Below are 23,282 nucleotides of genomic sequence, written 5' to 3' on the forward strand. Positions count from 1 at the left end.
ACTTGAAGATCCAGGACAACTCAGGAGCCTTGTTGCTCGTTGCCTTGCCCTTGATCGTCTTCGTCTGTCCGAAAAATGATAAGGCATCAGGCCTGCACGTTCACCACTTACCATTGAGGTCTGTGGTACGGGTAATCTGATGCGGTGTCCGTACCGTCGGATCGCGGAGACTAACCTACCATTGAGGTCTGTGGTATGGGGTAATCTGATTGCGGTGTCCGGTACCCGTCGGATCGCAGGAGACTACTCAGTAGGACCACGAATAGCAGAAAGGAACCAAGCCACATCAGCTATTCCCAGATTTAATTGAGAAATTTAATTTATCACATGAAAACGGTTGTGCGGATTTGAGTGAAAATTTCAGTGAATTTGCTGCTGCACAATACGAGGAAAATTTCTTAAAATTTTCCAAGGAATCCACACAAACGTTCTCTTGTAAAAAAATTGAAGGGCCGGATAGACGAGGAAGCCAAGGGGTGCTGGACTACAGGGTGGCATGAAACGTAAGAAAGAAATGAAAGATTGGAAGTTTCAGTGAAATATTTCATGAAATTTCACGAGGCTATGAAATATTTCATATTTTTCAGAGGCTAGAGTATGCAACCCGCACTCAAACACACGAAAAAATATAGGAAAGTCAAAATTTTACATTTTGCTAAACATGGGAAGGAACCGGTATTTTTCAATATCTTTCATAAATTTCCGAAATTTGAATGAAATATTTCACGTGAAATTTCAAGATTTTATTTTTCATGAAATTTTGCCACCCTGCAGAGCCGCCCGGGCCCCTGTGCCAGCTTCTTTTGTTCAGAACAGGGGCCTGTAATTTTTTTTCTTTTTTCTTTTAAGGACAGGGGCCCGTAGATACTTTTCATCGTTTCAACTTTCATCATTTTCTAGTTTCCCCTTTCATTTAATGCCAATAATTATTTGCATCCAAATTTCTATGCCGTTTAACCTGTTCCGTTTTCGACTTTTAAGTGATTTTTGATGTATATACTGGCAAAAATAGTTTTAGGCCATTGTTTCTCTACAATTTAGGACCCTTTTTCAGATTAATTAATAAATGTCCAGCAAAATAAATGAGAAATTTCCTTAATTTTTCAACACTATAATCGATTAAATGGCTGTCTGAAAGTTCCCAGATTTACGAATTTTCCGGAGGGGGAGGGGCGGACGCGGACCCCTCGCGCGTACCAGCCGCCCGGGCCCTTAAGTTTCTTTCCAGCCCTGGTTTCGATTTTTCGACCCCCGACCCCCGGACTAGGACCTTCCGCAATTTAGAAAGCGGATATTTAGGTGGAGAAGGTAAGGTGCATGAAAGTGGAAACTTTTAAACGACACAGGTATCTCGTGAACGGAGAGGGGTTACTATCGTGGCATGAATACATTTAAAGGATACTGTGCGTTCTAAGCTGATAATAATGAAATTGTTCCGTCTCAAAATTTTAGTCCATTGCCGCAGCTCAAATTTTCAATTGTTACACTTTAGACTTAGGAGTTAAGGAATCGTACGAAAAATAATCGCGGAGTTCAGGACCACGGGTGATTCCGTGTCCTGGGACTCGTAACAACATGCCAGGCTTCGGCATACTGCAACGTACCGGATCGTCTATCATAGCAGCCGTTCCTTCATGTTGAATTTGAACAATCTTCGCAATGCGGCGTGGTCTTCTCACTTACTCACGCAGGGCATCTTATAATTATTCTCTAAGGGGTGATATATCAGATTATCCGGGACAGCGCGAACGCAGTCCCGACTCCCAAAAATTACGCGCCCGAGGTATCTACATTTGAGATACTCGCAGGGGTCAGCCCAACCGGAGTGCAATGGAAGGGCCTCGCCCTGGGGGAACCGCCTTCTTGATCACGGTAGCCCCCACGCCAGGTAAGTATGAGCGTAAAGTCTGATACTTGGGGTACCCACCAAAATTGAACCTCCCTCAGTCACCGAGTGTGCAAAATATTCATTTCGTGCGCATTGAGATTGAGTGTGAAAGAGAATTAAATTAGCCGTTGCAATCGATTGATCATTCCTTCAAATTGGACTTCCTTCAGCTCACCAGTCACAAAATATTATTTTCTAATTAAAAAGAGAATGAAACTGATCAGAAACAAATCACTCCAGTGGAGTGAGTCATCGTGCACACGCTGTACTTTATCTCCTGGAAGTGCAGATGTGAGTCGTCAGAGAGCGCCTCCTCCTTGGCTACGGTTAGGTTAGGTTAGACAAAACTCGGACAGATCGCGTTCAGAACAGATCAACTATCAACTCAAGGAGCGCCGAATTTAAACTCGCGTGAGAGAGTTCACAAACACACACTCAGCAATGCGCTGGTGTTCTTCGGTATTGTACTTCATCTTCAAAGCACTTTATTATTTCAAAACACCAAAAATGTATTTTTAAAGAATATGGCAAACTGCCCTATCGCTTATCTACCAGTTTCCAACATTTTCATTGAGAAAAAAAAGTAATGTCTAAAACAACAATCAAAACTAACACAACCAATGCAACAAGCACCTCGGACACAACAAATTCAAGTTATGTTTGATCAAACATAACTTACACATGAACAACCAACACACAAAACACAACAATCATATCAAACGCGTCACACACAAGAAACATCGAAGAAGCGAAACACACCAAAATACACGAACGCACAACTGGACTACATTTTGCAATTTGGAACTATAAATTCTAGCCCAGTGTAAAAACAACGTATGTGCCATTAGTTTCCCAATGCACATGTAAGTTTTTCCAGAAAAACCAGAATTTACAGTTCCAAATTGCAAAATGCAGTCCAACCAATACATCTGTTACATTTGAACACGATTGGAACTCTGAAGGTGTTTCGTGTGTTTGTAATGATTGATTTTTCCTCTATGTTTGATCTGTTCCAAATTGTGCTCAAATCTGATCGAGGATAATATTTTTGAAGCTCATAAAATACAGCCACTGAAATAAATGATAGAATATAGATAGAGAATCACTGCTGACGGAAGAAAGCAAGAGGACTTGTGACTTTTCTTCCCCAAGTCCCCACTTCATCTCATCTCTCGTAAATAAGGGGACAGAAAGAACTGAGAAAACTTAAATGCCAAACTTACATTTTCCAAAATTCGACGATTGTTACGTGCATGCAAAATTTCTTGGAATAACATAATTTCGAATTTCATGGAATTATGAGTGATTCAATGCAATTTTAATAAGTTCTTGATATGGTCTCAGGAGGCCATGCATGAAACGTCTTGGTTACGAAATCTTTTCAAAGCCCTAAATTTCAATTTTTTAATGGTTAAATTCAACAAATTTCGCGCGAATACCATGAGACCTCAAATTCTTATTTTTCATGATTTTTCCAATCTCATTTCGGTTAGGTACTAGCTTTTTTTTTCTAACGTTTTCGTACATTCCTTCCGTCCGTGGAAAATGTATGCATGGATAGGAAAATGAAAACGCTCTCGGAAAATAAATTTCATGAAATACCTCACAATCGCGATGAGTGATTCCACTTTGAAGATATGTAAACACCTCAGCCCTCAGCCTCCCCCTCCTGACTGGTGCGCGGTGCCGCTGATTTGTACTCTCCAACAGAGAGCGCTGCTAGTCCTCGTCGACAAGCCGGCCCGTGCACCCCCGTGTTGAATCTTAGCGCGGTCGAGCAATTTTCATGATCGTTTAATGCCAATTTAAAGTTTAAACAATAGCTAATTGGTCAATTTTTCTTTTTGATCTTAAATTTGCTCAATAATTCACACCAATCAAATCCGTACAACATGCGAAAAAAAGGGATCAATACGACGGCAAACTCTCCGACAACAGGAGTACTAATTTTCTTCTTTAGCGAGTCAGTATATAATTCGGAACCTTTTCGGCAACCTTCGTACTCGCTTCGGCGGTACATATACTAAAATTGGAACGATACAGAGAAGATTAGCATGGCCCCTGCGCAAGGATGACACGCAAAATCGTGAAGCGTTCCACATTTTTTGGCAACTTTTTCTTCATGGAAGCATCTTTCTTTGCTTCCCAAGTTTTTACTGGATCTATGTAATCATACTTTCATACATAAAGGTACACTATTAATAGACGAGGAGGGTCTCGCCGAAAAATTTTAACCGGAAAGATCTATAAATGCCACCATTATATTTCGATGTCATTTTTGTTAATGTTAGCGGATCTGTCGGTCTGGCAGGTCATATCGGTGACTTTCAATGGGTGACTTCAAATTTCAAAAAAATTTGCCAAAATTTAACTGGAGAGATCTATTTATGAAATCTTACCAACGAGTAGAATGTGATGCCCATAACGCAAATGAATCGGTCATCAGTCGAAATTGGCGACCGAATAGTCGCCAGACCAATATAAAATTTTTAAAATTGCCCAAATTTTAACCGGAAAGATCTACCGATGAAACCAGTCGCATTTTATTGGAAAAATAGTCACGTGACGATATTTCTCGGTCTGGCAGTCGATATCGCTGACGAAACTCCTGCCAGACCGTCCTAAAGTAGAGAAATGAGCCTCTAGACAGGGTAAGAACTGGAGGCTCTAAGCACATGAATCTGCATCAGAATTTCGCGTAGAATTCAATGGTACAAACGGGAATTCATGAAACCAACTAATAAGCGAGATATTTGCGTAAATAGACTGCGCATTTTTGTAAATCCCGCTCGCCTAATATACGAATGACGTCACATTTGTAGCCAATAGGATTGTCGCAGCGCTGCGCAGCGCCGACTGAGCATCGGCCATCGAAAACGTCCAACGCTCCCAACGCCGGGATCGTAAACAAACGAAAATTGATAACAGGAAGGACCCAAGCACCCAAGCAACTCGAAATCTTTTAATTTTCATTAATTACAGTCCATGTTCGACTTCAAGAAAGCATTTGACAACCATTTTCCTCGTATTTTATAACCTGGAGCCACAGCCTATCGGCTCATTGTAATGTGCACTCTGAGAATCAGTTCCACAAGTCCAAACCCTGACATTCTTTTCTTTGACCATTCTCTTTTCATTCTCGCCACAATTTAAGTGTTATGCAGTTTCTTTATCTAAAATATGTGGTCTTGAATTCATTCAGGAGTCAGAAGTTTACCTTTCTTTTAGTATTACAGCCCTTTGACCCCTCAAACTTCACCGATATGACCTCATGTAGTTCAAGGTTTCTCTGGCCCGAACCGAGTGATTACACATCTGAGGTGTGTCTCATGGTTCTTCAAATTAGCAGTTTAGAACTAAATTAGGGACTACAGTGACTCAATCCAGTTCTGCTTTCTTGTTCAATGTTTGTTATCAGTGTCTGTTCTTTTACGTGACCAATCTAGTGCATGCACTGTTACGCTATAAGTACAGGTATTATTGCTTTTTTCCTGCTGTCAGACCTTTTTCTTAAGCCTGCTGATTCACCACAGAATCTGCCCTAGTTGTGTAAATAATTTGGTGTGTAGTTATTGAGTTAATACCTCCTTGCGGTGATGCAAACTTTCTCAGATCCGTCATAAGTGGGTATTGCATTTAGACGATCACTCGGACCAGATGAAATCACTGCTCTAGCAGCTTCAAATTTATACTTTGATCTCTGATTCACTAATAAATAACACTTTATGGTGTCATTTATATTTAATCAGTTCAAAGCTAATTCGACAATGAATCATCAATGGTCCGATCGAAAAAGGAATTTTCTGGTGCGTGCTACGGCTGAATCGACATTACCTACAACTCAACTTTCGAAAGCATGAACCTTAAAAAAATTCATCAGGAACTGGTACTTGGTAAGTAATAATTATGTTAGCACTCTCCTATTTCTGAAGAGATGTGTGTCCTGTAAATTTCAGAATATACTCTCCTGCCATATATCTAAAGAGGAATACAACATCTCAAGTGGGTGAAGTTATAAAATTGTGGAAATTGGTCATTTAAAGGGCTTTTCTGCTCGAAGACATGACTGAACCAATCTGAAAGCTGTGAGTTACGAATGATGGAGGGTCCAAGGTGTCTTCCCTGCTTTAAAAGATAAGGAATTGTGCCTCAGGCCTTAAATGCTATTGGAAATTCCAAACATTGTGAATTCAAATGCACGCTACACTTCATCAATGAATATGGAAATTTGTCTCAGAGAAAATCTGATAAGACCATTCTGGTAGTTATTTATTCCTGGTTTCTTAATTTCAGAATTTTTGTATTCTAGTTATCATCAAATGCTAATCAACAGATATTGCACAAAACAGTTGCTAATTATTTGAGGATTCATTTCTTAATCAGTATGTTTTATGTGTTTCATGCAGCGACGAGCCTTACTGAATTTCATGAAATGAAGTGATCACACCTACTTACCTGCAACATAGTTAGATCATCCTCCAAGCGTTAAGAAAATATTTTTCCTCTCTTTTAAGAATTCAGGGCGAGTAAAACCTGCTCAACAAAAGTTTGTGTAAGATTGTTCCATTCAAAATCACCTAAGAATCATTTCAATGGTAAAGTTGCCAACGATTCCTATTGAAAGTCGTTTGGTTCACTGAATTTTTCAGGTACCGAAAGATGAAAGGATCTTGAAAAGTCATAGAATTACATCCCACCATGAAAACAAGTTGGGAAAAACAGTTCAGATTGACCAGGGATGACATTTGTAACATTTACTTCTCAAACCAATCTAATGGCCAAACATAGGTATCATTTGCAAAACGTGTAAATTACATATCCTGAATACGTTGCTCAAACTTTCTACATCCAGTTCAGATTTTCAAAGGGAAGCAAGTCAGCATATTGTTTGAATTAATTACTGAATTTTCTGCCCATGTAGAGGAAAAATATCACATTTCAGAGATTTTGTTGAATGATTTTTTAATTGAGAAATTAAGAGGAACAGGAAGTCTGAAACTTTGTGAATTTAGGTAAGTGGTTTCCCAGTTTAGCCTTGTCATTAACATCCTCTTTTTGCCATGAATGATTATCCACAAACGTAAGCATACTCACACTAACTGTCCAACAACAGATCCGTATGTACCCTGGTGATACCTTAGTAACTTCAGATATCTTACCTTTTGAACTACTTGAATGGTTGAAAAATATTTTCACTTCAAGACGGATGGTCATGTCCTGATTGAAGCTTTCGAAAATTGAATGTAGTGTCGATTCAGCCATAGCACGCACCAGAAAATTCCTTTTTCGATCGGACCATTGATGATTCATTGTCGAATTAGCTTTGAACTGATTAAATATAAATGACACCATAAAGTGTTATTTATTAGTGAATCAGAGATCAAAGTATAAATTTGAAGCTGCTAGAGCAGTGATTTCATCTGGTCCGAGTGATCGTCTAAATGCAATACCCACTTATGACGGATCTGAGAAAGTTTGCATCACCGCAAGGAGGTATTAACTCAATAACTACACACCAAATTATTTACACAACTAGGGCAGATTCTGTGGTGAATCAGCAGGCTTAAGAAAAAGGTCTGACAGCAGGAAAAAAGCAATAATACCTGTACTTATAGCGTAACAGTGCATGCACTAGATTGGTCACGTAAAAGAACAGACACTGATAACAAACATTGAACAAGAAAGCAGAACTGGATTGAGTCACTGTAGTCCCTAATTTAGTTCTAAACTGCTAATTTGAAGAACCATGAGACACACCTCAGATGTGTAATCACTCGGTTCGGGCCAGAGAAACCTTGAACTACATGAGGTCATATCGGTGAAGTTTGAGGGGTCAAAGGGCTGTAATACTAAAAGAAAGGTAAACTTCTGACTCCTGAATGAATTCAAGACCACATATTTTAGATAAAGAAACTGCATAACACTTAAATTGTGGCGAGAATGAAAAGAGAATGGTCAAAGAAAAGAATGTCAGGGTTTGGACTTGTGGAACTGATTCTCAGAGTGCACATTACAATGAGCCGATAGGCTGTGGCTCCAGGTTATAAAATACGAGGAAAATGGTTGTCAAATGCTTTCTTGAAGTCGAACATGGACTGTAATTAATGAAAATTAAAAGATTTCGAGTTGCTTGGGTGCTTGGGTCCTTCCTGTTATCAATTTTCGTTTGTTTACGATCCCGGCGTTGGGAGCGTTGGACGTTTTCGATGGCCGATGCTCAGTCGGCGCTGCGCAGCGCTGCGACAATCCTATTGGCTACAAATGTGACGTCATTCGTATATTAGGCGAGCGGGATTTACAAAAATGCGCAGTCTATTTACGCAAATATCTCGCTTATTAGTTGGTTTCATGAATTCCCGTTTGTACCATTGAATTCTACGCGAAATTCTGATGCAGATTCATGTGCTTAGAGCCTCCAGTTCTTACCCTGTCTAGAGGCTCATTGCATTTTAGTTGATATCGGGGTACTAACGGATGTGTGAGTTCTGAAAGGGCTGCATATGAGTACCTACGGTTTCGGCCATTCGTCAGAAATTTATCCCTAAAGTAAAATGACTTGGTCCGGCAGTCAAAATCGACGATAGAATGGTCGCCAGACCAATTTAAAATTTGAAAATTTTGAAAATTTTTCGAAATTTCAACCGATGTCTCTCCGACAAAACAACCAAAAAACCTTTGCTCCAAGGTCGAAAAATCGAAATCCCATCAAACCATATCCATTTCCAGTGGGGACCTGGAAAAAAACAAGTGAGGAGAAAAAAAGGAAGCCAACAGCACGCAGTGTTCCCAAGCGGTCTCCCATCTAAGTACTAACTACGCCCGACGTTGCTTAACTTCGGTGATCGGACGAGAACCGGTGCTTTCAACGTGGTATGGCCGTTGGCGAAAGATGGAGAAACATTCTGAGTATATAAGATTCCTCTCCATCGACAGGTTACTCAATATTCTAACTATATTCAAAATTTTATTTTTAGAAAAATGAAGTAAAAAGTTTCATTCAAGTCCCAAAGATACCAAATAAGGTCGTCCTCCGAGGCGAAAAATGGTGGCGAATGGCGATGGTGGATGCGGATTTTCCCGTCATTTTTCCGCCACCGTTTTGACGATATTCAGTGTTTCAAAAATCTAATGAAAGATTAATTTTTTTCGAGCCAAAAACCACCAGGGTATTGACTTTTGTGCAAAGCCATCGGTAAACAGCCGTGATATGGATTTTCCGACATTTTTTCGCCGCCATTTTAAAGTTTTTAAAAATTTCTAAAATCCAATGAAAGATTCGTTCTTCTCGTGCCGAAATACCCCCGGATACCAAGTCTCATACAAATCCGACGATAAGCAGCCTAAATATCCACTTCCCGCTCTAACAATAAGCCGCAATTTTGGATAGAACTGAAATTTCTGGAAAACTAATGCCAGAATCGTTTTTCTCGTCTCGAAAAAACCGAGGATTGTGAGTTTTATACCAATCCGACGATAAAAAACGGAGATGCCAAATTTCCGTCATTTTGAACTTTGACCGGCCGCCATTTTGCCAAAAACCAACATTTTGACCTGCGGTTTGCGCCAAAAATTTTCCTTTTTTATTATCTTTCGAATGAGGTATCACAAAAGGGGGGTTGCCATTTGAAAAAAAAAAAGTTAGCCCCCGCCGTCTTTAGAGGGGGGGGGGGGGCGCCCCCCCCCCCAAAATTTACGGGGAACCAAAAAGTTGCTACCTTAAACCGAGGAACATTCCTAAAGTTCCAAACTTCTATCTCATTTAGGAAAAAAGTTATCTTTGACGTTATCCTTCAACCATTTAAATTTCATTTTTTTAAAAAACTTTGTTCGAAATTTGGGGACTTGAAAACGCAATGTTGAACTAATTTTGAACTTACTAAGATAACGTTGAGGAAAAGTAAGGGGAAATTGGCTCATTTCGCAAGAATATCGTTTGACCTTTAAAATGACGTATTTGGGGGTACGAAACCCCCCTTAAAATTAGTTTGAATTAATTTCTGTGATTTTTACTTGAAAGTGCTTACAATTTGGTAAATTTTCCCGTTTTATTTTTTTTCTTTACAATGATTTGAACTGGAGATATGATTTTTAGAAAATAGGTCCAATTTGACCTTTGACTTATCATAACTCAGTCAAAAATTAAGATATTGATTTGCGGTTTGCGCCAAAATTCTTAGTTTTATTTGCTCTTTCTAATGATGTATCACAAGATAGGGGTTACCATTTGAAAAAAAAAGTTGGGGGCCCCCAATCGTCGGATTGGTATAAAACTCAAAATCCTCGGTTTTTTCGAGACGAGAAAAACGATTCTGGCATTAGTTTTCCAGAAATTTCAGTTCTATTCAAAATGGCGGCTTAGAGCGGGAAGTGGATATTTAGGCTGATTATCGTCGGATTTGTATGAGACTTGGTATCCGGGGGTATTTCGGCACGAGAAGAACGAATCTTTCATTGGATGTTTGAAATTTTTAAAAACTTTAAAATGGCGGCGAAAAAATGTCGGAAAATCCATATCACGGCTGTTTACCGATGGCTTTGCACAAAAGTCAATACCCTGGTGGTTTTTGGCTCGAAAAAAATTAATCTTTCATTAGATTTTTGAAACACTGAATATCGTCAAAATGGTGGCGGAAAAATAACGGGAAAATCCGCATCCACCATCGCCATTCGCATTTTCGCCACCATTTTTCGCCTCGGAGGATGAACTTATTTGGTATCTTTGCGACTTGAATGAAACTTTTTACTTCATTTTTCCAAAAATAAAATTTTGAATATAGTTTATCGAGTAACCTGTCGATGGAGAGGAATCTTATATACTCAGAATGTTTCTCGCCACTCGCCAACGGCCATACCACGTTGAAAGCACCGGTTCTCGTCCGATCACCGAAGTTAAGCAACGTCGGGCGTAGTTAGTACTTAGATGGGAGACCGCTTGGGAACACTGCGTGCTGTTGGCTTCCTTTTTTCTCCTCACTTGTTTTTTTCCAGGCCCCCACTGGAAATGGATATGGTTTGATGGGATTTCGATTTTTCGACCACGGAGCAAAGGTTTTTTGGTTGTTTTGTCGGAGAGACATCGGTTGAAATTTCGAAAAATTTTCAAATTTTAAATTGGCCTGGCGACCATTCTATCGTCGATTTTGACTGCCGGACCAAGTCATTTTACTTTAGGGATAAATTTCTGACGAATGGCCGAAACCGTAGGTACTCATGCAGCCCTTTCAAAACTCACACATCCATTAGTACCCCGATATCAACTAAAATGCAATTTCTCTACTTTAGGATGGTCTGGCAGGACCTTCGTCAGCGATATCGACTGCCAGACCGAGAAATATCGTCACGTGACTATTTTTCCAATAAAATGCGACTGGTTTCATCGGTAGATCTTTCCGGTTAAAATTTGGGCAATTTTTAAAATTTTAAATTGGTCTGGCGACTATTCGGTCGCCAATTTCGACTGCCGACCGATTCATTTGCGTTATGGGCATCACATTCTACTCGTTGGCAAGATTTCATAAATAGATCTCTCCAGTTAAATTTTGGCAAATTTTTTTGAAATTTGAAGTCACCCATTGAAAGTCACCGATATGACCTGCCAGACCGACAGATCCGCTAACATTAACAAAAATGACATCGAAATATAATGGTGGCATTTATAGATCTTTCCGGTTAAAATTTTTTGGGCGAGACCCTCCTCGTCTATTAATAGTGTACCTTTATGTATGAAAGTATGATTACATAGATCCAGTAAAAACTTGGGAAGCAAAGAAAGATGCTTCCATGAAGAAAAAGTTGCCAAAAAATGTGGAACGCTTCACGATTTTGCGTGTCATCCTTGCGCAGGGGCCATGCTAATCTTCTCTGTATCGTTCCAATTTTAGTATATGTACCGCCGAAGCGAGTACGAAGGGTGCCGAAAAGGTTCCGAATTATATACTGACTCGCTAAAGAAGAAAATTAGTACTCCTGTTGTCGGAGAGTTTGCCGTCGTATTGATCCCTTTTTTTCGCATGTTGTACGGATTTGATTGGTGTGAATTATTGAGCAAATTTAAGATCAAAAAGAAAAATTGACCAATTAGCTATTGTTTAAACTTTAAATTGGCATTAAACGATCATGAAAATTGCTCGACCGCGCTAAGATTCAACACGGGGGTGCACGGGCCGGCTTGTCGACGAGGACTAGCAGCGCTCTCTGTTGGAGAGTACAAATCAGCGGCACCGCGCACCAGTCAGGAGGGGAGGCTGAGGGCTGAGGTGTTTACATATCTTCAAAGTGGAATCACTCATCGCGATTGTAAGGTATTTCATGAAATTTATTTTCCGAGAGCGTTTTCATTCTCCTATCCATGCATAAATTTTCCACGGACGGAATGAATGTACGAAAACGTTAAAAAAAAAAAGCTAGTACCTAACCGAAATGAGATTGGAAAAATCATGAAAAATAAGAATTTGAGGTCTCATGGTATTCGCGCGAAATTTGTTGAATTTAACCATTAAAAAATTGAAATTTAGGGCTTTGAAAAGATTTCGTAACCAAGACGTTTCATGCATGGCCTCCTGAGACCATATCAAGAACTTATTAAAATTGCATTGAATCACTCATAATTCCATGAAATTCGAAATTATGTTATTCCAAGAAATTTTGCATGCACGTAACAATCGTCGAATTTTGGAGAATGTATGTTTGGCATTTAAGTTTTCTCAGTTCTTTCTGTCCCCTTATTTACGAGAGATGAGATGAAGTGGGGACTTGGGGAAGAAAAGTCACAAGTCCTCTTGCTTTCTTCCGTCAGCAGTGATTCTCTATCTATATTCTATCATTTATTTCAGTGGCTGTATTTTATGAGCTTCAAAAATATTATCATCGATCAGATTTGAGCACAATTTGGAACAGATCAAACATAGAGGAAAAATCAATCATTACAAACACACGAAACACCTTCAGAGTTCCAATCGTGTTCAAATGTAACAGATGTATTGGTTGGACTGCATTTTGCAATTTGGAACTGTAAATTCTGGTTTTTCTGGAAAAACTTACATGTGCATAGGGAAACTAATGGCACATACGTTGTTTTTAAACCGGGCTAGAATTTATAGTTCCAAATTGCAAAATGTAGTCCAGTTGTGCGTTCGTGTATTTTGGTGTGTTTCGCTTCTTGGATGTTTCTTGTGTGTGACGCGTTTGATATGATTGTTGTGTTTTGTGTGTTGGTTGTTCATGTGTAAGTTATGTTTGATCAAACATAACTTGAATTTGTTGTGTCCGAGGTGCTTGTTGCATTGGTTGTGTTAGTTTTGATTGTTGTTTTGGACATTGCTTTTTTTTCTCAATGAAAATGTTGGAAACTGGTAGATAAGCAATATGGCAGTTTGCCATATTCTTTAAAAATACATTTTTGGTGCTTTGAAATAATAAAGTGCTTTGAAGATAAAGTACAATACCGAAGAACACCAGCGCATTGCTGAATGTCTGTTTGTGAACTCTCTCACGCGAGTTTAAATTCGGCGCTCCTTGAGTTGATAGTTGATCTGTTCTGAACGCGATCTGTCCGAGTTTTGTCTAACCTAACCTAACCGTAGCCAAGGAGGAGGCGCTCTCTGACGACTCACATCTGCACTTCCAGGAGATAAAGTACAGCGTGTGCACGATGACTCACTCCACTGGAGTGATTTGTTTCTGATCAGTTTCATTCTCTTTTTAATTAGAAAATAATATTTTGTGACTGGTGAGCTAAAGGAAGTCCAATTTGAAGGAATGATCAATCGATTGCAACGGCTAATTTAATTCTCTTTCACACTCAATCTCAATGCGCACGAAATGAATATTTTGCACACTCGGTGACTGAGGGAGGTTCAATTTTGGTGGGTACCCCAAGCATCACACTTTACACTCATACTTACCTGGCGTGGGGGCTACCGTGATCAAGAAGGCGGTTCCCCCAGGGCGAGGCCCTTCCATTGCACTCCGGTTGGGCTGACCCCTGCGAGTATCTCAAATGTAGATACCTCGGGCGCGTAATTTTTGGGAGTCGGGACTGCGTTCGCGCTGTCCCGGATAATCTAATACATCACCCCTTAGAGAATAATCATAAGATGCCTGCGTGATCAAGTGAAAAGATCACGCCGCATTGCGAAAATTGCTCAAATTCATCATGAAAGAAAGGCTGCTATATATAATAGACGATCCGGTGCGTTGCAGTATGCCGAAGCTTGGCATGTTGTTCCGAGTCCCAGGACTCAGAATTACCCGTGGTCCTGAACTCCGCGATTATTTTTCGTACGATTCCTTAACTCCTAAGTCTAAGGTGTAACAATTGAAAATTTGAGCTGCGGCAATGGACTAAAATTTTGAGACGGAACAATTTCATTATTATCAGCTTAGAACGCACAGTATCCTTTAAATGTATTCATGCCACGATAATAACCCCTCTCCGTTCACGAGATACCTGTGTCGTTTTAAAGTTTCCACTTTCATGCACCTCCCCTTCTCCACCTAAATATCCGCTTTCTAAATTGCGGAAGGTCCTAGTCCGGGGGTCGGGGGTCGAAAAATCGAAACCAGGGCTGGAAAGAAACTTAAGGGCCCGGGCGGCTGGTACGCGCGAGGGGTCCGCCCCTCCCCCTCCGGAAAATTCGTAAATCTGGGAACTTTCAGACAGCCATTTAATCGATTTTAGTGATGAAAAATTAAGGAAATTTCTCATTTATTTTGCTGGAAATTTATTAATAAATCTGAAAAAGGGTCCTAAATTGTAGAGAAACAATGGCCTAAAACTATTTTTGCCAGTATATACATTAAATATCACTTAAAAGTCGAAAACGGAACAGGTTAAACGGCATAGAAATTTGGATGCAAATAATTATTGGCATTAAATGAAAGGGGAAACTAGAAAATGATGAAAGTTGAAACGATGAAAAGTATCTACGGGCCCCTGTCCTTAAAAGAAAAAAGAAAAAAAATTACAGGCCCCTGTTCTGAAAAAAAAGAAGCTGGCACAGGGGCCCGGGCGGCTCTGCAGGGTGGCAAAATTTCATGAAAAATAAAATCTTGAAATTTCACGTGAAATATTTCATTCAAATTTCGGAAATTTATGAAAGATATTGAAAAATACCGGTTCCTTCCCATGTTTAGCAAAATGTAAAATTTTGACTTTCTTCTATTTTTTCGTGTGTTTGAGTGCGGGTTGCATACTCTAGCCTCTGAAAAATATGAAATATTTCATAGCCTCGTGAAATTTCATGAAATATTTCACTGAAACTTCCAATCTTTCATTTCTTTCTTACGTTTCATGCCACCCTGTAGTCCAGCACCCCTTGGCTTCCTCGTCTATCCGGCCCTTCAATTTTTTTACAAGAGAACGTTTGTGTGGATTCCTTGGAAAATTTTAAGAAATTTTCCTCGTATTGTGCAGCAGCAAATTCACTGAAATTTGCACTCAAATCCGCACAACCGTCTTCATGTAATAAATTAAATTTCTCAATTAAATTTGGGAATAGCTGATGTGGCTTAGTTCCTTTCTGCTATACGTGGTCCAACTGAGAAATCTCCTGCGATCCGACGGGTACCGGATATCGCAATGAGACTGCCCCATTCCACAGACCTCAATGATAGGTGATGAACGTGCAAGGCCTGTTCATTAATCGGACAGACGAGGACGGTCAAAGAAAAGTCACAAGTAACGTGATTCTGTATCGCTAAGATCTTGAGTTGAGGGAGATGATAAAGATTATTGGACCGATCCCGGCGGTACTGCAATACCGGGCCGATCCGTGGCAGAGGTGGAGCAAGCCCCTAACACTCCGCCTGTTTCCAAAAATAAGTTTAATATACTGGACCCGCAGTGCGGGTCGTATCAGATATTAAGCTGATAAGAACAGATACTACACTTTGATCTTAGCCATTAAGGCCGAGAAGCGATACCGAGGAAAGGGCTCACGTGACAGGGCACCCGAATGCATTGCGCCTCTTTCCCCGAGTTGCCACCTTTCACCCTTTCCCACCAACCTCATAGGCCAATGAGGGGTCCTTCATTTATTTTTTAATATACTTCAAAATCTCCTCTAAATTTTCTGAAACCCTCGAGCATCCATTTTACATAAATAAATTTATTTTTTCGATTCAGAACGACAAGGCATTTCTACAGCGAGGCAACTCTACCTGGTGAGCAACGACCGCATTACATTCGCCCTAAGAATGATTGTCACGCTGATGCCAGATTTCAACAAATTCAAATTTACAGGCATTACCCGACCGACCAAATTTCCTATTTGTCGGAGTGAGAGTTGAAAATCTCATCCCAAAGTTGGATTTACCCTCCTGATACGAAAGAAAGTAAAACAGTCGACTGCCCTCTCAAGAATAGCCTTTTTGATTTTGTATTTTCTGTGTTAATTCGATCAACTTGTCAACTTCATCAACTTGTTGTTTATTTACGGTTTGCTATAAAAGTGAGGTTAAGTTAAATGTTTATCGTTCGACGAACACATGTAGCCAAGACTGGACCCACATTGACGAGTACATTTTTTAAGTTCCTGTATTGAAATCGTGATTTTCTGCCGAAAATAATTTCCACAGTGTTGCAATACTATCCCACAAGAAAGAAACCACCAATTTCTCATTCCTCCGCTCAAAATACTTCAAACCGGTGGTGCGTTTGTGCATTCAGTTGGGTTCAACAATGGAATGAGGACAAAATAAAATGCTGGCAATACATAATTTTCGTGCCTACTTTGAGCTCTTACCTATATTTTCCACTGTAAGTTTTTTAATATTATGATCTGTGAATTATGGTAGCCCATGTTTCCCTAATTCCTTTCGTGGTTGGATATTGTACCACTGTAGCGTGAAATCTCAAGTCCATCCCCAAGTAGGTCCAAACTTGTCACACAACACATGCAAAGGACACATCTTAAGATTGGAAGCTTTGAGTTCAAAATTTTACTGAGCACTCTGCATTAAAAAGACACTGATCATTTTCACTTGTGTGAGGGTTAAATGGACGGAGTTAAACAGAGAGGAACCAAGCCACATCGGGATTGAACCGAGAAAAAGAGGCTTAAAGTTTAGCTCCTGCATAAGACTCAATGTAAAAGTTAAACTTCAAGTTCAATTTCTGAAAAATTTGCTCCAACAAAAACTTTGAATTTTTGGCGATAGAGAGTAAAGCAGTGGTTGGGTTCAAAACCACTCATAACTCAATTTTTCCAAAATGTGAGTTGGTTCCTTTCTGCTTAACTCAGTCCAAATTATTACCACCGGGCAATCATCTCAGCATGCATGTTTGAAGGCGCGGAGAAAGTTATCTGTTGGGGAGGGTTCTCTTCAGTCAGAAAAACTCATGCCCATCTTTGAAGTGAAGATTGAGAGTTCACTTTGAAAGTGAATCATGACGCAAGATTTAAACCTACTTTTAAATGTCGACCGAGTCCAACAGAAGTTAAAATCCAGGTTTTCAGACAGGACAGAAAATGTTTGGGATGAGACAAACTACAGGTACGGTTTCGCAATTTTCGAACAAATTTTGGAAACCAGAAACTCCCTAATGGCCCCAGCGCAGCGGGCTGATTATTGAAATTTAAACCAGCCCGATAAGACATCGAATTGCGATATATTGCACGGTTAAGATAGGGCTATGTCTTGTCGTAAGCGGCCACATAGAGTCGATGACATTTCAATAATCACCCCGCAGATTTCATTGAAACCTTATGAAAGAAATTTTGCAGAATGCAAAAAGGCCATAAGTATACTTACTTTCTGAAAGGTACACTAAGCGTTAGAATAAATTTTTTTCTGGTCAGCCAGAGCCAGAGAAAAGGGTTATTGCTGTTTAATCAAGTAGAGAGGCTTCCTGGTATCATTGACACGTCATTCTCGAAAAGGGGGCAGGAGGGATTGAGAAAAAAGACACCACCTAGATAATGCAATTACTGATACCATTTCCATTTTTCCTAATCCATCGAATGTACCTTTCCACAGACACTGATAATGATTTTAATTATTTTCAGGTCAAGCTTCGGGTACTTGGTATAATACATTTTGTACTACCTAAAAGAACACCTAAAGCAACCAGCATCACACCAATAAGGAGAGAGAGTGAAGACACAGTATTTTGGAGACTCACAAAACATTGATGGAATGCGATGTTCTAAAACCATCATCTTTCTATGTTAGTGATGAAGAGAGATTGTGCAGCAAGTGCCAAATCATCAATCGTTGATCATATCATACTCGAGAAGTGCCCGACAGGTTCTAATATTCTTGGCCTTACTATTTCTTGAAGCCACCAAATCATGACTAGCATTTCTCTTCAAGATGCTCTTTCGTATTTCATCCTGAATATTAACGGAATATGACATCATCATTTGATCAATCCCTATATTTTGTTCTCTGCTAGTTCAAGACTACGTCATTTTATGATCAAATGACCCCCTTTTGAAGACTAAAAATTTGTGGAGAATTTCCTTCATTTCAGCATATCTGTTCCTCACGACAAAGATTTGAAGTTAGACTTGCAATATTTCAGTTGCTCCGTCCGAATAATTCTCCATTGTTAGAGAGAAAACTACTTTTATTGGTAGCCTTTTTGTCTACTGTTGACACACCATCCATTCATTGATACATAAAAATTTGCATTACTGGTACACAACAATTGTTTTTGTTTTTAATTATCTATGATCCTAATGCCATCCTTAATGAATAAAATGAAAAAAAAAAAAAAAAAAAAAAAATCAAAGACTGTCATTCCTTGATTAAGACTGTTTTCCTACTTATATTTTCATTAAGATTTTAAGGATGAATTATTGGAAGACACGATTTAAAGAAAATGTCTAACAAAATTAGCAAAAATATAATTTAGGAAACAGGCCCATAGGAGCCTACCCAACTAGCATGGCGCAATAAAAAACTGAAAAAGTAATAGTTCGATGCATAAAATTGCAATTCCTTTACCATGAAGTTTGGTCAATAAATCGACGGCGAAAGTCCGCAATCACATATCTCGTTTGCGGTGTCTAAAAATCTCCGCCTCAATGTTATTTTTTGAAAGGAGAACAAATTGAAATCATTCCTTGAGGTTTTTGCAGAATTTTCCTCACACAGAGAGGAAAAATCATGGCAGTATTAAAGAATTGCTGTTGAGTAGTTTTCTGTTTAAAAATTAAAGTATAACAGGAAATCTGCAACGTCGCAAACCGAGTTATGTGGGTGCCGACTTACACTACCGAAGTATTCTTTTTAATTGATCAATAAAATGAATTCACGAACCTAGGTATCAAAAATATGGGCAATTTGTGAGGTGAAAAAAATTTCAACTTTCCTCAATTTTACCTATTGCAATAAATTTTAATAAAAGGAGTCACTGCGATCAGTTGAAGGTATACAATCTGACACAAAAGCAATTCTTTTACCATGAGATCACAATTCATTGTAACCTGTGCTACTTGGGCAACAGTTCTGGCAGCATTCTAAGTATCATTTTTAAAAAAAATGTCCTTATCACTGACCCAAATTTCACTGATTGCTTGCCCACTAGGTATGAGAACTTGAAAGCTCAACATACTAATAGTTTTTCTCCTCTATTCAGCAAATGATCAGAGTTGCAGTTGCTTGGCAGACATGAGAGAAAAAAGGCCAACAGCTAAAATTAATTTTGTTGCTTGTACTTTCTACATGAATTCCTGAAGTTATCTACACCTAAAACCAAAGAGCTTAGAAGTGTAATTAATCTTCTCTCAGAGTTGATTAGCTTGCCGCATACGATTAGTACTGTTCAGTCAAACTCTGTCTCTGATTGACCATTGACATTACCCTCAGTTCAACTGATGCAAGTACTTATTCACTGCAGTCTGATGTTGCTAGAATTATATTACATACTTTCCAGTTATAGCAAAAGGTTGATGTTCCTAGACATGTATTCGAAATATTTGACTAAAGTAGGTACGGATTGCACACTGCATGGATTCTCATTTTCAAAAGAAGGGATGAACTTATTCCACGAACTTTGGAAAATTATGAGATGACCCAAAACCTTTAATTGTAGCAATAAAGTTTCGTCAATCTAGAAAAAAGATACGAGACTTAGCTCTCTGTGATAAAAACTGGAGCAAATTTTTTGGGAGGGGAGGAGGGACCTAGAGCCTACACTTCTTCTCCCCCCCCCCCCCCCAACACCAAAAAAATTATTGGTTCTGCCCATAATAATGATAGGTTTTAAATGGGAGGTTGTTGATTAGGATATTGAATTGTATCATCGTACTCCAAAAATGATCTGGGTGATACCTAAGGGTCATTTTCCAAGTCACAATTAACTCTCCTTCAGATAGGAACATTCAATTCACTTCGTAATGCAACTGGAAGTTCCTTTTAACTTGTGTTTGTCCAATGAGTAGAAAGAAAGTATTATTGAGTAGAATGTATTGCATCATCAAAACCACGGTGCACTCGAAGAAGAGAGACAAAAAGAAGTGCAAGGGCTCAAAGGATTACTATGATCTAGGTGTAGATATTGCGAACCGGATACTAAAATGTCAACTCCATTCAAAATGAATTGAAGGAGAAAAATTGGTAATTTTAAACTCCATTGAGTGATGGTCTCATAACTTGGAAAGATCCTATTGTTTCTTGCTTTGAGAAAAAATTGCTAAGGACAAATAATTGTTCCAATGCCAGAAATCACTGACTCCCTTCTCCATGTTTATTCACATGTCTGCTCCTTGTACTAACTATGTATTCCTGTGGCTACGACTAATGGAGTCTGATGACACCAATAATGCTGCACTGATGTGAGATAAAACTACCTCCACGGTGAAGTCAGTGGTTCTTAAAGCTTCGTCCAATAAATGATGAGTCAGTCAAACTCATCATGCCACAGTCACAAGTGAAGCAGGAATAATACACGAACAATTACGATGCTAAATTTCAGTGCAAGTTCAACAGTTATCTCAACAAGTAAACGCCTTACTACATAACGTCGTAGCCAATCATGAGCTTGACTAGGTAGGTACCATGAATTTGAGGAAGTGGCATCACTCGAATGTTTGAGGACAGATCATAATCTTCAATATCTTAACTCTCAAGATAATGGTGGGAGAACTCAAGCTAGGACAATGTCTGTTGCACTCTCTGAGTCTCCATGTTTCCTTGATATTCACCCCACACACATTGCTTGAACAACATCCCTTAGATTACACAACATTCAACCATCAATCGCTGGGCTAGCATTCTGCTCAACTGCCCCTGGATACTATCACAACTTAAAGTTTTCTCTCAACTTTCGCCTTGCTCTCAAGCTAAGGGCATGTATTACACAGTGATGAAGATAACAGTGAAGTTAGACATACGTTCCAATGGAGCATTTAATCAGTAGTCAGCTTCCAGTCTTGACGGGTAAGGCCTGATACTCAGATTCTGCAGCAGATGGCTCATGCTTGACCACTGCCGACACCAGACCAAATGAAATGTCTTCTGGTGTTTGAAGGATTAAGACTTAGTATATCCTACAGAATGTTTACTTGGAAGTGGTCAGAAAAGCATCTTTGGTCGTCAAGAGAATGAATCAGTTGACACAGAGGATAAGAGCTTTGACATTCCAGTCATGTCTGAGACAACCAAATGTTGGCAGGAGGTTGGCGTCAGTGACAAACTTCAGAATTGAGGTAGAGGTTTCAGAAGACTAATTAGGAGACGAAACAGAAACCCTGATTCAATCATTGCCAGGAAATGCAAAGTCGAATGACGATCGCAATCCGAGCTTTCGGTACCTAGCAACAGGAGGCACGTGCAAGAAGCTTCGAACAAAGAAGCATGCATGTGGCGAAGTGTCGTCGCCGTTTTCAACGAACAATAGAGGAAATTATGAGGCCAAGTAAATGAAAATGTGACACTTACCGAGCAGAATGAATCAGGCAAAAGATGGTTTCCTACTTCTAAGAAAACGCACTTCGCGAAATAATTTCATCATGACGGAATCCGCGAGTCGCGAGGGTACTCGGTGTCACGGCAGACAAGATGGCAATTACCAATGCGCAAAAAGAAGAGAAATTACAGTGTTGCCGTCGGTGCGGTATGCGACTTTTGAACGGAGAATGCAGTATTCACTGTGTATTCAAAAAAAGTTTGATTCCTTGGAAATTAGGGACACTGAAATTAAAAATTTTGCCGGTTTGACAAGATCACATTAGTTAGTAAAGAAGCATTTTAGATAAAATATCAATAGGTATTTAAGTTTCAAACCGGCAGCATTTTTCTCCAGGTTGTAAACAAAACAGAGAAGAAATGATGCAACTACGGTCTTCAATGTGTTGCATACTTATTATTTGTCTCATGCACGCGAATGCACTATTTTTGAAAATGAGAATACTTCCTGTGAGCGAGAGATGTGGATTACAGCAGCTGCGGCTCCTTGGGGATTATTACCCGATCATCACTGACACGCTGATTTCCCATCAGATATCCTCGACTCTCAAACACGGAAAGGTGTAAGGTTTGTTGCATGTTGTGAAAATGAAGGCGTTTTTAACCTCGCACTGACGACTCCGTCGGGCAAAAGAAATTGGAGGCGTTGGATCTGATAATTAAAAGTGGGAAGCGCTCAGCTCTTGAGCTGGATTCATTCAAATCCTTTCTCGATCAATTTCATAATCTAAAAACAGCTTATAGGCTTTTAAATGGGATTTCCAAAATATTCAGTTAAAATTAAAAGAGAACCTTTAAAGGTCAAAATAAGACTTTTAAATACTTTGAAAACACAGTGTCATATGATCAAATCCCTTCATTCTAAAAGGGTGCAACTGCAACCTCCCGAACAAAAATTTTTGTAACATTTAGCACTTTCCGGTAATTTATTATGCTGATTCTACAATTTTTGCCGACAAGAATAATTTTTAGAGGATTTAGGGGATACTTCCTCATCAGAAACATGATTCGGAATCTACAAGGTTGAAACCCTCTAATTGGTTACTCATTTGATTACTTATGATAACAAGTCAAGATTTACATAAATATTTACTGAGGACCTAAATTTTGTGACTGTCCATTTCCATACAAAGCAGGGTTCACAATAAATTTTAGAAAAGCGATGTGCTCTTTTGCTTCAACTTAGCTCCCCTTCGTTTTAGAGAAGTCAGATTTTTGAGAATAGTGTTCAAAGTACACATATAAAAGTCTATTTTAGACCTCTAGGCTTGTCCCTTCAATTTTATGACCCTAATTTTGAGAGAGCCGGTACGTTGTGTTCTCACAGACATCTGATATTTAAACTTTACTCAACTTGCATTTTATTAATCAGAGACATGGTATCATATCAGTTCTATGACATTAAATTTATTTATATACAACTGGACACTACTGGACAGTAATCCGATATGATAAATCAAGTACATTCTTGCAATATCTC

General features: G+C 39.2%; 1 long non-coding RNA gene and 7 other non-coding genes across 8 annotated transcripts; 4 read left to right on the forward strand and 4 right to left on the reverse strand.

Moving 5' to 3' along the window:
* Positions 1–1,734: 1,734 nt before the first annotated feature.
* Positions 1,735–1,896, reverse strand: LOC140225936 (U1 spliceosomal RNA). Its single transcript, XR_011900777.1, has one exon. It is a non-coding gene; the product is annotated as a U1 spliceosomal RNA (small nuclear RNA).
* A 1,991-nt stretch (positions 1,897–3,887) lies between these two features.
* On the forward strand, positions 3,888–3,994 carry LOC140225933 (U6 spliceosomal RNA). Its single transcript, XR_011900774.1, has one exon. It is a non-coding gene; the product is annotated as a U6 spliceosomal RNA (small nuclear RNA).
* Positions 3,995–8,653: 4,659 nt separating this feature from the next.
* Positions 8,654–8,772, reverse strand: LOC140225932 (5S ribosomal RNA). Its single transcript, XR_011900773.1, has one exon. It is a non-coding gene; the product is annotated as a 5S ribosomal RNA (ribosomal RNA).
* A 1,954-nt stretch (positions 8,773–10,726) lies between these two features.
* Positions 10,727–10,845, forward strand: LOC140225935 (5S ribosomal RNA). Its single transcript, XR_011900776.1, has one exon. It is a non-coding gene; the product is annotated as a 5S ribosomal RNA (ribosomal RNA).
* A 508-nt stretch (positions 10,846–11,353) lies between these two features.
* Positions 11,354–18,535, forward strand: LOC109039678 (uncharacterized). Its single transcript, XR_011900772.1, has 3 exons — positions 11,354–12,189; positions 16,014–16,646; positions 17,896–18,535. It is a non-coding gene; the product is annotated as an uncharacterized lncRNA (long non-coding RNA).
* Positions 11,687–11,793, reverse strand: LOC140225934 (U6 spliceosomal RNA). The gene has a single exon (XR_011900775.1). It is a non-coding gene; the product is annotated as a U6 spliceosomal RNA (small nuclear RNA).
* LOC140225937 (U1 spliceosomal RNA) lies at positions 13,784–13,945 on the forward strand. The gene has a single exon (XR_011900778.1). It is a non-coding gene; the product is annotated as a U1 spliceosomal RNA (small nuclear RNA).
* LOC140225938 (U2 spliceosomal RNA) lies at positions 15,616–15,809 on the reverse strand. The gene has a single exon (XR_011900779.1). It is a non-coding gene; the product is annotated as a U2 spliceosomal RNA (small nuclear RNA).
* Positions 18,536–23,282: the final 4,747 nt, after the last annotated feature.

This window comes from Bemisia tabaci, unplaced genomic scaffold (genome assembly GCF_918797505.1).
Source record: "Bemisia tabaci unplaced genomic scaffold, PGI_BMITA_v3".
NCBI classification, from domain to species: Eukaryota; Metazoa; Arthropoda; class Insecta; order Hemiptera; family Aleyrodidae; genus Bemisia; species Bemisia tabaci.